General features: G+C 38.9%; 1 protein-coding gene across 5 annotated transcripts in view; it reads right to left on the bottom strand.

Annotated features, from left to right (window-relative positions):
- Positions 1 to 12,768, bottom strand: part of LOC131832573 (protein FAM170A-like) — a 247,044-nt gene that overhangs the window by 14,872 nt on the left and 219,404 nt on the right. The window lies entirely within an intron of this gene.

Here is a 12,768-nt window from a genome sequence, read left to right as displayed (position 1 = left end):
CCTAAAGATTACATCATTGTATCCCAGGGGCCCAGCTGGTACTCACAGGACTGAAGGACTGCCACAACCAACAGACTAGAGCAATTGTGTCATCTAGTGGAAACTATCCTCAACTTGAATTTGTATAACTTGCACTTGATATCCAAACAAGAGAATAGATGACTTGGATTAAACAAAGAACATTCCTACATTCCTTTGTGTTTACAGTGACCACATTACTAAGTCTCCCCACAGAGAAGATAAGGTGGTACCTGAGAGAACTAGGCTTAGAACCATGCCTGAATGATAGAAAACAGTTAGTTAGTGTTAGATGTTATTAGTAATACTATGTAACTTGTGTGAAACAGTTACAGCTGAAGTATATATTGTAGGCGTGTATTTGAGGAAGTAATTCTATAGAATCCTAAAAATACACTGAATTTCCCCCACTACTGGGAATAGTCTCATATATTTTTACAATAAGCCACTCTTTTTTTTTTATCTTTTAATTTTTTATTTTTCATAAACATATATTTTTATCCCCAGGGGTACAGGTCTGTGAATCACCAGGTTTACACACTTCACAGCACTCACCAAAGCACATACCCTCCCCAATGTCCATAATCCCACCCCCTTCTCCCAAACCCCCTCCCCCCGGCAACCCTCAGTTTGTTTTGTGAGATTAAGAGTCACTTATGGTTTGTCTCCCTCCCAATCCCATCTTGTTTCATTGATTCTTCTTCTACCCACTTAAGCCTCCATGTTGCATCACCACTTCCTCATATCAGGGAGATCATATGATAGTTGTCTTTCTCTGCTTGACTTATTTCGCTAAGCATGATACGCTCTAGTTCCATCCATGTTGTCGCAAATGGCAAGATTTCATTTCTTTTGATGGCTGCATAGTATTCCATTGTGTATATATACCACATCTTCTTGATCCATTCATCTGTTGATGGACATCTAGGTTCTTTCCATAGTTTGGCTATTGTGGACATTGCTGCTATAAACATTCGGGTGCATGTGCCCCTTTGGATCACTACATTTGTATCTTTAGGGTAAATACCCAATAGTGCAATTGCTGGGTCATAGGGCAGTTCTATTTTCAACATTTTGAGGAACCTCCATGCTGTTTTCCAGAGTGGCTGCACCAGCTTGCATTCCCACCAACAGTGTAGGAGGGTTCCCCTTTCTCCGCATCCTCGCCAGCATCTGTCATTTCCTGACTTGTTGATTTTAGCCATTCTGACTGGTGTGAGGTGATATCTCATTGTGGTTTTGATTTGTATTTCCCTGATGCCGAGTGATATGGAGCACTTTTTCATGTGTCTGTTGGCCATCTGGATGTCTTCTTTGCAGAAATGTCTGTTCATGTCCTCTGCCCATTTCTTGATTGGATTATTTGTTCTTTGGGTGTTGAGTTTGCTAAGTTCTTTATAGATTCTGGACACTAGTCCTTTATCTGATATGTCGTTTGCAAATATCTTCTCCCATTCTGTCAGTTGTCTTTTGATTTTGTTAACTGTTTCCTTTGCTGTGCAAAAGCTTTTGATCTTGATGAAATCCCAGTAGTTCATTTTTGCCCTTGCTTCCCTTGCCTTTTGCATTGTTCCTAGGAAGATGTTGCTGCGGCAGAGGTCGAAGAGGTTGCTGCCCGTGTTCTCCTCAAGGATTTTGATGGATTCCTTTCGTACATTGAGGTCCTTCATCCATTTTGAGTCTATTTTTGTGTGTGGTGTAAGGAAATGGTCCAATTTCATTTTTCTGCATGTGGCTGTACAATTTTCCCAGCACCATTTATTGAAGAGGCTGTCTTTTTTCCATTGGACATTCTTTCCTGCTTTGTCGAAGATTAGTTGACCATAGATTTGAGGGTCTATTTCTGGGCTCTCTATTCTGTTCCATTGATCTATGTGTCTGTTTTTGTGCCAGTACCATGCTGTCTTGATGATGACAGCTTTGTAATAGAGCTTGAAGTCCGGAATTGTGATGCCACCAACGTTGGCTTTCTTTTTCAATATCCCTTTGGCTATTCGAGGTCTTTTCTGGTTCCATATAAATTTTAGAATTATTTGTTCCATTTCTTTGAAAAAGATGGATGGTACTTTGATAGGAATTGCATTAAATGTGTAGATTGCTTTAGGTAGCATAGACATTTTCACAATATTTATTCTTCCAATCCAGGAGCATGGAACATTTTTCCATTTCTTTGTGTCTTCCTCAATTTCTTTCATGAGTACTTTATAGTTTTCTGAGTATAGATTCTGTGTCTCTTTGGTTAGGTTTATTCCTAGGTATCTTATGGTTTTGGATGCAATTGTAAATGGGATTGACTCCTTAATTTCCGTTTCTTCTGTCTTGCTGTTGGTGTAGAGAAATGCAACTGATTTCTGTGCATTGATTTTATATCCTGACACTTTACTGAATTCCTGTATAAGTTCTAGCAGTTTTGGAGTGGAGTCTTTTGGGTTTTCCACATATAGTATCATATCATCTGCAAAGAGTGATAATTTGACTTCTTCTTTGCCGATTTGGATGCCTTTAATTTCCTTTTGTTGTCTGATTGCTGAGGCTAGGACCTCTAGTACGATGTTGAATAGCAGTGGTGATAATGGACATCCCTGCCGTGTTCCTGACCTTAGCGGAAAAGCTTTCAGTTTTTCTCCATTGAGAATGATATTTGCGGTGGGTTTTTCATAGATGGCGTTGATGATATTGAGGTATGTGCCCTCTATCCCTACACTTTGAAGAGTTTTGATCAGGAAGGGATGTTGTACTTTGTCAAATGCTTTTTCAGCATCTATTGAGAGTATCATATGGTTCTTGTTCTTTCTTTTATTGATGTGTTGTATCACATTGACTGATTTGCGGATGTTGAACCAACCTTGCGGCCCTGGAATAAATCCCACTTGGTCGTGGTGAATAATCTTTTTAATGTACTGTTGAATCCTATTGGCTAGTATTTTGTTGAGTATTTTCGCATCTGTGTTCATCAAGGATATCGGTCTATAGCTCTCTTTTTTGGTGGGATCCTTGTCTGGTTTTGGGATCAAGGTGATGCTGGCCTCATAAAATGAGTTTGGAAGCTTTCCTTCCATTTCTATTTTTTGGAACAGTTTCAGGAGAATAGGAATTAGTTCTTCTTTAAATGTTTGGTAGAATTCCCCCGGGAAGCCGTCTGGCCCTGGGCTTTTGTTTGTTTGGAGATTTTTAATGACTGTTTCAATCTCCTTACTGGTTATGGGTCTGTTCAGGCTTTCTATTTCTTCCTGGTTCAGTTGTGGTAGTTTATATGTTTCTAGGAATGCATCCATTTCTTCCAGATTGTCAAATTTATTGCCGTAGAGTTGCTCATAGTATGTTCTTATAATAGTTTGTATTTCTTTGGTGTTAGTTGTGATCTCTCCTCTTTCATTCATGATTTTATTTATTTGGGTCCTTTCTCTTTTCTTTTTGATAAGTCGGGCCAGGGGTTTATCAATTTTATTAATTCTTTCAAAGAACCAGCTCCTACTTTCGTTGATTTGTTCTATTGTTTTTTTGGTTTCTATTTCATTGATTTCTGCTCTGATCTTTATGATTTCTCTTCTCCTGCTAGGCTTAGGGTTTCTTTCTTGTTCTTTCTCCAGCTCCTTTAGGTGTAGGGTTAGGTTGTGTATCTGAGACCTTTCTTGTTTCTTGAGAAAGGCTTGTACCGCTATATATTTTCCTCTCAGGACTGCCTTTGTTGTGTCCCACAGATTTTGAACCGTTGTATTTTCACTATCATTTGTTTCCATGAATTTTTTAAATTCTTCTTTAATTTCCTGGTTGACCCATTCATTCTTTAGAAGGATACTGTTTAGTCTCCATGTATTTGGGTTCTTTCCAAACTTCCTTTTGTGGTTGAGTTCTAGCTTTAGAGCATTGTGGTCTGAAAATATGCAGGGAATGATCCCAATCTTTTCATACCTGTTGAGTCCTGATTTAGGACCGAGGATGTGATCTATTCTGGAGAATGTTCCATGTGCACTAGAGAAGAATGTGTATTCTGTTGCTTTGGGATGAAATATTCTGAATATATCTGTGATGTCCATCTGGTCCAGTGTGTCACTTAAGGCCTTTATTTCCTTGCTGATCTTTTGCTTGGATGACCTGTCCATTTCAGTGAGGGGAGTGTTAAAGTCCCCTACTATTATTGTATTATTCTTGATGTGTTTCTTTGATTTTGTTATTAATTGGTTTATATAGTTGGCTGCTCCCACATTGGGGGCATAGATATTTAAAATTGTTAAATCTTCTTGTTGGACAGACCCTTTGAGTATGATATAGTGTCCTTCCTCATCTCTTATTATAGTCTTTGGCTTAAAATCTAATTGATCTGATATAAGGATTGCCACTCCTGCTTTCTTCTGATGTCCATTAGCATGGTAAATTCTTTTCCACCCCCTCACTTTAAATCTGGAGGTGTCTTCGGGCTTAAAATGTGTTTCTTGGAGGCAACATATAGATGGGTTTTGTTTTTTTATCCATTCTGATACCCTGTGTCTTTTGACAGGGGCATTTAGCCCATTCACATTCAGGGTAACTATTGAGAGATATGAATTTAGTGCCATTGTATTGCCTGTAAGGTGACTGTTACTGTATATGGTCTCTGTTCCTTTCTGATCTACCACTTGTAGGCTCTCTCTTTGCTTAGAGGACCCCTTTCAATATTTCCTGTAGAGCTGCTTTGGCGTTTGCAAATTCTTTCAGTTGTTGTTTGTCCTGGAAGCTTTTAATCTCTCCTTCTATTTTCAATGATAGCCTAGCTGGATATAGTATTCTTGGCTGCATGTTTTTCTCGTTTAGTGCTCTGAAAATATCATGCCAGCTCTTTCTGGCCTGCCAGGTCTCTGTGGATAAGTCAGCTGCCAATCTAATATTTTTACCATTGTATGTTACAGACTTCTTTTCCCGGGCTGCTTTCAGGAGTTTCTCTTTGTCATTGAGACTTGTAAATTTTACTATTAGGTGACGGGGTGTGGGCCTATTCTTATTGATTTTGAGGGGCATTCTCTGAACCTCCTGAATTTTGATGCTCGTTCCCTTTGCCATATTGGGGAAATTCACCCCAATAATTCTCTCCAGTATACCTTCTGCTCCCCTCTCACTTTCTTCTTCTTCTGGAATCCCAATTATTCTAATGTTGTTTCGTCTTATGGTGTCACTTATCTCTCGAATTCTCCCCTCGTGGTCCAGTAGCTGTTTGTCCCTCTTTTGCTCAGCTTCTTTATTCTCTGTCATTTGGTCTTCTATATCACTAATTCTTTCTTCTGCCTCATTTATCCTAGCAGTTAGAGCCTCCATTTTTGATTGCACCTCATTAATAGCTTTTTTGATTTCACCTTGGTTAGATTTTAGTTCTTTTATTTCTCCAGAAAGGGCTTTTATATCTCTCGAGAGGGTTTCTCTAATATCTTCCATGCCTTTTTCGAGCCCGGCTAGAACCTTGAGAATTGTCATTCTGAACTCTAGATCTGACATATTACCAATGTCTGTATTGATTAGGTCCCTAGCCTTCGGTACTGCCTCTTGTTCTTTTTTTTGTGTTGAATTTTTACGTCTTGTCATTTTGTCCAGATAAGAGTAAATGAAGGGGCAAGTAAAATACTAAAAGGGTGGCAACAACCCCAGGAAAATATGCTTTAACCAAATTAGAAGAGATCCAAAATCGTGAGTGGGGAGAAAGGGGATAAAAAGAGGTTCAAAAAGGAAGAAAGAAAAAAAAAAAACAAAAAGAAAAGAAAAAGGAAAAAAAAAAAGAAAAGAATAGAATTTTTAAAAAAAGAAAACACCTAAGAAAAATGTAAAATATATATATATATATTAGATAAACTAGTAAAAAATCGTTAAAAAAGAAAAAAGGTAACAGTTAAAAAAAAATTTTACCTGAAGGTGAGAAAAAAAAAATGAAAAAGAAAAAATTAAATTAACTGCAAGACTAAAAAAAATCACAGGAAAAAAGCCATGAGTTCCGTGCTTGGCTTTCTCCTCCTCTGGAATTCTGCTGCTCTCCTTGGTATTGAAACCGCACTCCTTGGTAGGTGAACTTGGTCTCGGCTGGATTTCTTGTTGATCTTCTGGGGGAGGGGCCTGTTGTAGTGATTCTCAAGTGTCTTTGCCCCAGGCGGAATTACACCGCCCTTACCCGGCGCCGGGGTGAGTAATCCGCTCGGGTTTGCTTTCAGGAGCTTTTGTTCCCTGAGCGCTTTCCGTAGGGTTCCAGAGGACGGGAATACAAATGGCGGCCTCCTGGTCTCCGGCCCGGAGGAGCCGAGAGCCCAGGGCCGCACTCCTCAGTGCGCCCTCAGAGAACAGCGCCCAGTTACTCCTGTCTGCCTGACCTCCGGCCGCGCTCCGAGCTCACCGAGCCTGCGACCGGTTCAAGGTAACACGGAGCTGCGAGCTTACTGTCGGCTCTGTCTCTGTAGCCGGCTTTCCCGTTCCAATACCCACAAGCTCTGTGACACTTAGACACCCCCGATCCTTCTGTGACCCTGCGGGACCTGAGGCCACGCTGACCCCGCGTGGGCTTCGCCCCGGTTTAGCCTCTGGAGCGATGTCCCTCAGCGGAACAGACTTTTAAAAGTCCTGATTTTGTGCGCGGTTGCTCCGCCGCTTGCCGGGAGCCGGCCCCTCCCGCCGGGGTCTATCTTCCCGTCGCTTTGGATTCACTTCTCCGCCGGTCCTACCTTTCAGAAAGTGGTTGTTTTTCTGTTTCCAGAATTGCTGTTCTTCTTCTCTTCGATCTGCCGATGGATTTTCAGGTGTTTGCAATCTTTAGATAAGCTATCTAGCTGATCTCCGGCTAGCTGAAGCAGTCTCAGCTTGCTACTTCTCCGCCATCTTGACTCCTCCACCCAATAAGCCACTCTTTTGCTACTCTTTTACTAATTATTTTCCCAGAGGTTTGGGGAAAGAGAAAGTCCCTGAATACATTCCCTGGCCCTATTCTTGTCAAGCCTGAAGGTGTCACTTTCCAAGCTTCTGTCCCAGGTCCCAGTCTGTGTCGTCTGGAAACAGCTGGGCTCTGTGCAGGGTCTGATCATGGTATAAGTCTGGGTTCCATCCCACCTCCCATTCACCATTGCATACACCCCCTCCCTTAGGGATAATCTGCATTTACTGCCACCTTATCAGCTGTACTAGGACCAGGCCAAGATCTATGTCTCCTTCAGTCTCCGTTGGCCTTAGTAGGAGCCGTCTCTATACATACCCCTCACTAACTAGGGACTCAGCCTTTTGAGCTACTGAATGGCAGGCACAATCACCCAGAAACATTCAGCCTTGTTAGCTATCAGAAAAAAATGAAAATAAATATTAAATACTATTTTACATGGACACACCGGTAAAAATTAGGTCAAACTATACAAAGGATTATAAGGATACAGGTTAAGAAAAAAAAAAAAGAATCTTCATGATCTAAAATGTCTTATGCAGCCATGTGGAAGAACAGTTAGTCAACTATTACAAAATTAAATAAGCATCTAACCCATGACCTATAATCTCATTCCATAAAGGGATTGTTACAGAGTTATACCTATACCATTATCTATACTAGCAAAGAGCTGTAATTTTAGTTTAGTTTAGTTTCTAACTCAAGAAGAATGGGCAAACATAGTATGGTAGGTACATATGACAGAATTCATTCCTAAAGAGAGAAGTCATGCCCCTTAAAACACATGTCCACAGAGCAGGGCATCAGGAAGGGATTGACAGACAGAGATAAAAAGAATATATAATCAATGAATAATCACAACTGCTTCCTTGACCAGGCTAGTGGCTAAGGAGAATTATGAACTTAATAGTCAATACTCTTAGGAAGGGGAAAAAAAAGAATAATTTCACCCACCAGTAAAATGGTTCAGATGATGTCCAGATCTAAGAGAAAGAATTGTCCTAAGGATCCTTTACTGTATCCATGTCCTATTTCTGCTATAGTAAAGTGGAACAAATTTAGTGGCTTCAAATACAAATTTATTCTTATAGTACTGGAGGTCAGAGTCCCATGCGGATCTCAGAGCCTGAAATCAAGGTGTTAGGAAGATCGGTTCAGTCTAGAGAATCTAGAGGAGAATCGGATCTCTTTTCCTTTCCAGGCTTTAGAGGCCGCCTGCATTCCTTGGCTCTAGTTCCCTCCCCTCGTCTATAAAACACATCATTTCAACATCTGCTTCCATTGTATCTGCTTCCACTGCTTCTCTGGTGAATCACTCTCCTACTCCCTCTTCTACGGATTCTTTCAATTATACCAGTGCCACACAGGTAATCCAGAAATAATCTGGGTCTTATCTTCAAAATCCTTAACTTGCTCCCTTCCTGAAGGCTCTTTTGACACTTAAAGTAACATATCCAAAGGCTCTAGGGACTGGGGAGTGGACATCTTCTTCCAGGGCCAAGGTGAGTGAATATTTCAGCTACCACAGCAAGACAAAGACAAAGGATGTCTGAGGAAATTCCCACCTATAGTAAAATATGATGAGGTAAGAATATAAATCCCAAATGAAACAAGAGTGATAGGCGCAGAAAAAAGGCACAGTCACTGTATAAATACACTGAGTAAAACAAAAACAGGACAAAATAACGCAACCACCCCCAGTTTGAAATTGAACACAACCCAAGGAATAGAGAAGTCCTCATGCTACAGAATTTAAGCAACTAGATTCAACAAAACAAGAGCTCCGGGACAAGATGACAAGTCAATGCAAAGATATAAAAGTGGGGAATTTAAAGATGAGGGGAAAATAAAGATTCTAAACAAGGTCAAAACAGGGTAAGTAAACAATTAGAACCAGAAAGAAAGGTTTCAAAATGAAAAAAAAAAACAAAAAACAAAAAACACCTGGCATATTGATTTAACAGGAGTGTAAAGGGAAGAGAGAAATATATAATTAATTAGAAGACAATGAATTTTAAAAAAGGCCAGATGATGATACTTAACAATAAAGAGGTTAACAAATAAACCAGACAATTATCCAAGATATAATCCAGCAAAATATTCCCAGAGTACATAAAGAACTGAAATCACAAATGAAAGGGTACACATTTTTATTTTCAGGAAAAAAAACGAGAGATGACAACTTAGAGAAATTCATAACCCCCCAATACACGCACGCGTGCATGTGCACATGCACACACACACACACACACACCGATAAATCTTAAAGGATATAACAGACAAAATTCTTCGGTATTCTAAGAGAAGAAGCAAGTCACTTGTAAGGGCTTAACATTAAGCTGTCTTCACCATTCCATAAAGCAAAATCTATTGCTTGAAAATAGTAGAGTAGATATTGAAAGAAAGAAGGTGTGAAATTGTGATATTATTTGTAGCCAAATTGTTCTCCAGTGCAAAAGCAACTGGCAGACATTGTCAAACGTGTGTCTTTTTTTTTTTTTTTTTTTTTTTAGGGAATATGTGTGTTATCAGAGCCATTCCTGAAAAAGTCAACTCTGTGATAGAGCCAACTTAAAAATGCCGTGAAAAAAGGACAAATGTAATACTCCGTGCCAAAAGGCAGTTGAATTTCGACAGCATACAACTCAGGGTGGGGTAGGAGCGGAGCTGGAATTGATGGACACAGTTTTGTGATACACCTGCTTATGAAGAAAGTTTGGGTTTCAAGACCTTTAGGGACTGGTCTACACCTTCTGCCCCTGACTTTCAGCCATCTTTCTGGGTCTTACCATGTACTCCCAACACTGTCGAAATTCTGATGATACTTCTACATGACTATTTCTCATCTCTGTGCTTCTGTCCAAACACTTCTTCCCTTTTTGAAAATCCATACAACATCCGGGACATAACTTCTACTGTATTTAGTATAGTATATGGTCAACTGTTCAACTTTAAAGTTTCCCAGGTCAGGAATTTCAAAGTGTACATCTTCTGTACACTTAGTCTAACACAGTAATGAGTGCTCAGTATCCTCTTACGAATAAAAAAAAGCCACAAATAGATAATTATAAAATTTTAAGAGCAAGCAGAAATCCCAACACTGTATCATCTGTGAGTCTTAACTGAAAAGGCATTAAAAAAAATTCCTATGACAATGAAACCCAGCCAAACTGGAGATGGTGTTTTAAAAGTCCCTCAAATATTATGAATGTGAGTGGGGAAGGGCAGTGGATCCATTAAATCCAAAATACAAAAATAAAACAAGTACAGAGATTACGGTTACGAAGTAAATGCAGATTTTAAATATGTTTACAAAACAGAAATAGCTACAAAATCTAAGAGGAAAGAGGTGAGTACAGATGTGTTACTTTCATCTTTAATGGCAGGATTAAACTGATACTACCTAAGAATGAAACTTAAAATTATACCGATCTCAGTATATTTTAACTCTTTACCTTTAATTATAAAGAGTTTTTAAAAAGAATGAATATTTGTGTTTATGAAACACATTTAAAGTTCAGCACTGCTAGCTTCATTCCCATTTCATTTTTTGGTAAGTTCAAGTATAGTTAAGTTAAATATTTTAAATAATTGTATTGTAATTCAATTTCTACAAAATAGCTTCTGCTCCTCTTTCCATCCGTCCATTTACCTGCCCACTTGTACACAGACACAGATGAACATATTCAACTAGCTTGATATTCCACAGATGTTGAAAATGGTTACATTTTAGTAATATGGATTAATTTTTAAACTTACAATTTTCAAGAACTTTTGAATTCCCAGCTTAGTACGTAGTACTTATGCAAAAACACTAACTTCATCCTAAAAGTTAAAAAAAAAAAAATCATGTAAATCTGGGGAAAACAGTTTGCAAACTTTGGATAATTATGATTCCTTCCTCCTTTTGAAGTACTTTTGCTTAAGAATAAGTAATCACATCTTTCCAAGTTTCCAGGTTTTAAAGAAGTATAAAAGCCTTGATAAAGTTCTATGTGACTGCTTTCTTATAAATACAAGATGGAATTTATGTGATAATGGATTAGGTTGTACTTACGTGAAGTATCAACTAAAAGAAATCCGTGAAAGCACAGCAACATATTCAATAATGTTACTTACGTACTTAACCTGGTACAGGATCTAATGATCGTGAAATGCATATGAACCTAATTATGTAACTGATTGCCCCCTGAGGTACCCTGATCTGAAGACATTCTCACAGGTCAACACAGGTTATTTATTTATTTTTACCCAGACTCTCTAACATTGATAGTAATTCACAAATTCTTCTGAATGGACAGCTATAATTATACATAGAGTTGGGCGAGTCAATGATAAATTGCTTCCTACTGAATTTTTAATAGGAAAAAAATATCCTCCAGAAATAACAAATGTAAACCTTATAGAAGCTGGATCTATGATCAACCTTGTTAACTACTCTAACTCTAGTATCAGCAACAGTAGTAGACATTTGAGATTTACAGAACAAAAATATACATAAATCCATAAATGAGTAAAGATGAATTCAGATAACCAGAAGTGTGATGAGCTTTTCTCTGGCTTTAATTAACACAGCATGTGAAGAAACTATGTTTCCAGGCACGCCTGGGTAGCTCAGGTGTTAAGCTTCTGCCTTCTGCTCCAGTCGTGATCCCAGGGTCCTGGAACTGAGCCCCGCATCAGGCTCCCTGCTCAGCAAGAAGCCTGCATCTTCCTCTTCCACTCCCCCCTGCATGTGTTCATTGTGTCTCTGTCAAATAAGTAAATAAAATCTTTTGAAATAAAGAGAAACGTTTCTCATAATCAAACATATCTATTCTGACAAAGAATAGTTTAACTTTAAAACTCATTTATGTGCATAATTTCTTCTCAGAAAAGAAAGGATCTTAGTTATAATTTATCGACAGGAAAGGTTAAGAAAGCCTCCGACAGTTAAGCAATCTGGTCATGTGACTATTGAGTGTGCAAAGTCTTTCTGCTAAATTAACATGAAATTAAATTGGTTTCTTCTTGAACCAGGAGAAGCTGTGGTATGTTTTGAATGCTGCTCTAAACACAGTGTAAGCTTACTAGAGCCACTACTTAGCAGGTTAGTGCATGAGTGGAAATTTTGACTTAAGGAACCGGCTATGGGATTTTTTAACAATGCTTATCTTTTTTTTTTTTATTTTTAAGATTTTATTTATTTATTTGACAGATAACACAAGTAGGCAGAGAGACAGGCAGAGAGACAGGAGGAAGCAGGTTCCCTGCCAAGCAGAGAGCCCAATGTGGGGCTCCATTCCAGGACACCGAAATTATGACCCGGGCTGAAGGCAGAGGCTTTAACCCACTGAGCCACCCAGGCGCCGCAACAATGCTTATCTTTTTAACTCCCCAAAAGCAGATTTTAGAGGTCAAAAATATAGAGTAGAATGGCACTTTCCTGATGCCAGCTGTCAAGGGGAAATTTAAATAATAAATGTCACACCCTCCTGTTAACAAATCTCCCTACTGCTGCAAAGCTATCCAAGGAGAAGTACAGGGAGAGTACAAGGAAAAAAGAAAGCAAAAAAAAAAAAAAAAGGAAAAGGGACAAGTGAGGTTAATTTCTGTAATGGTCTTTCCTAAAATTTCCAGATTTATGACTGTGAGGCAGGGCAGTTTAAGAGCACAGGCTTGAAGTTGAGCTCACAGTGTGAATCCCAAATCTGTCACTTAGTACTTGTTGGAAGTTGAGTAAGCGAGTTGTACCTTCTGTGCCCTGATTTCTTCCTCTTAATATGGTGGCCATCTTATGGAGTTGAAGATTAAGTAATAAAAATCTTAATACACTTCCCGGATGATTGTTAACACTCGATAAATACGCATCAATAGCTAACTGTATGCTG

This window comes from Mustela lutreola, chromosome 5 (genome assembly GCF_030435805.1).
Source record: "Mustela lutreola isolate mMusLut2 chromosome 5, mMusLut2.pri, whole genome shotgun sequence".
NCBI lineage: Eukaryota > Metazoa > Chordata > Mammalia > Carnivora > Mustelidae > Mustela > Mustela lutreola.
Note: the sequence above shows the minus strand (reverse complement) of the source record. Positions and strands in the feature narration are given on the sequence as shown.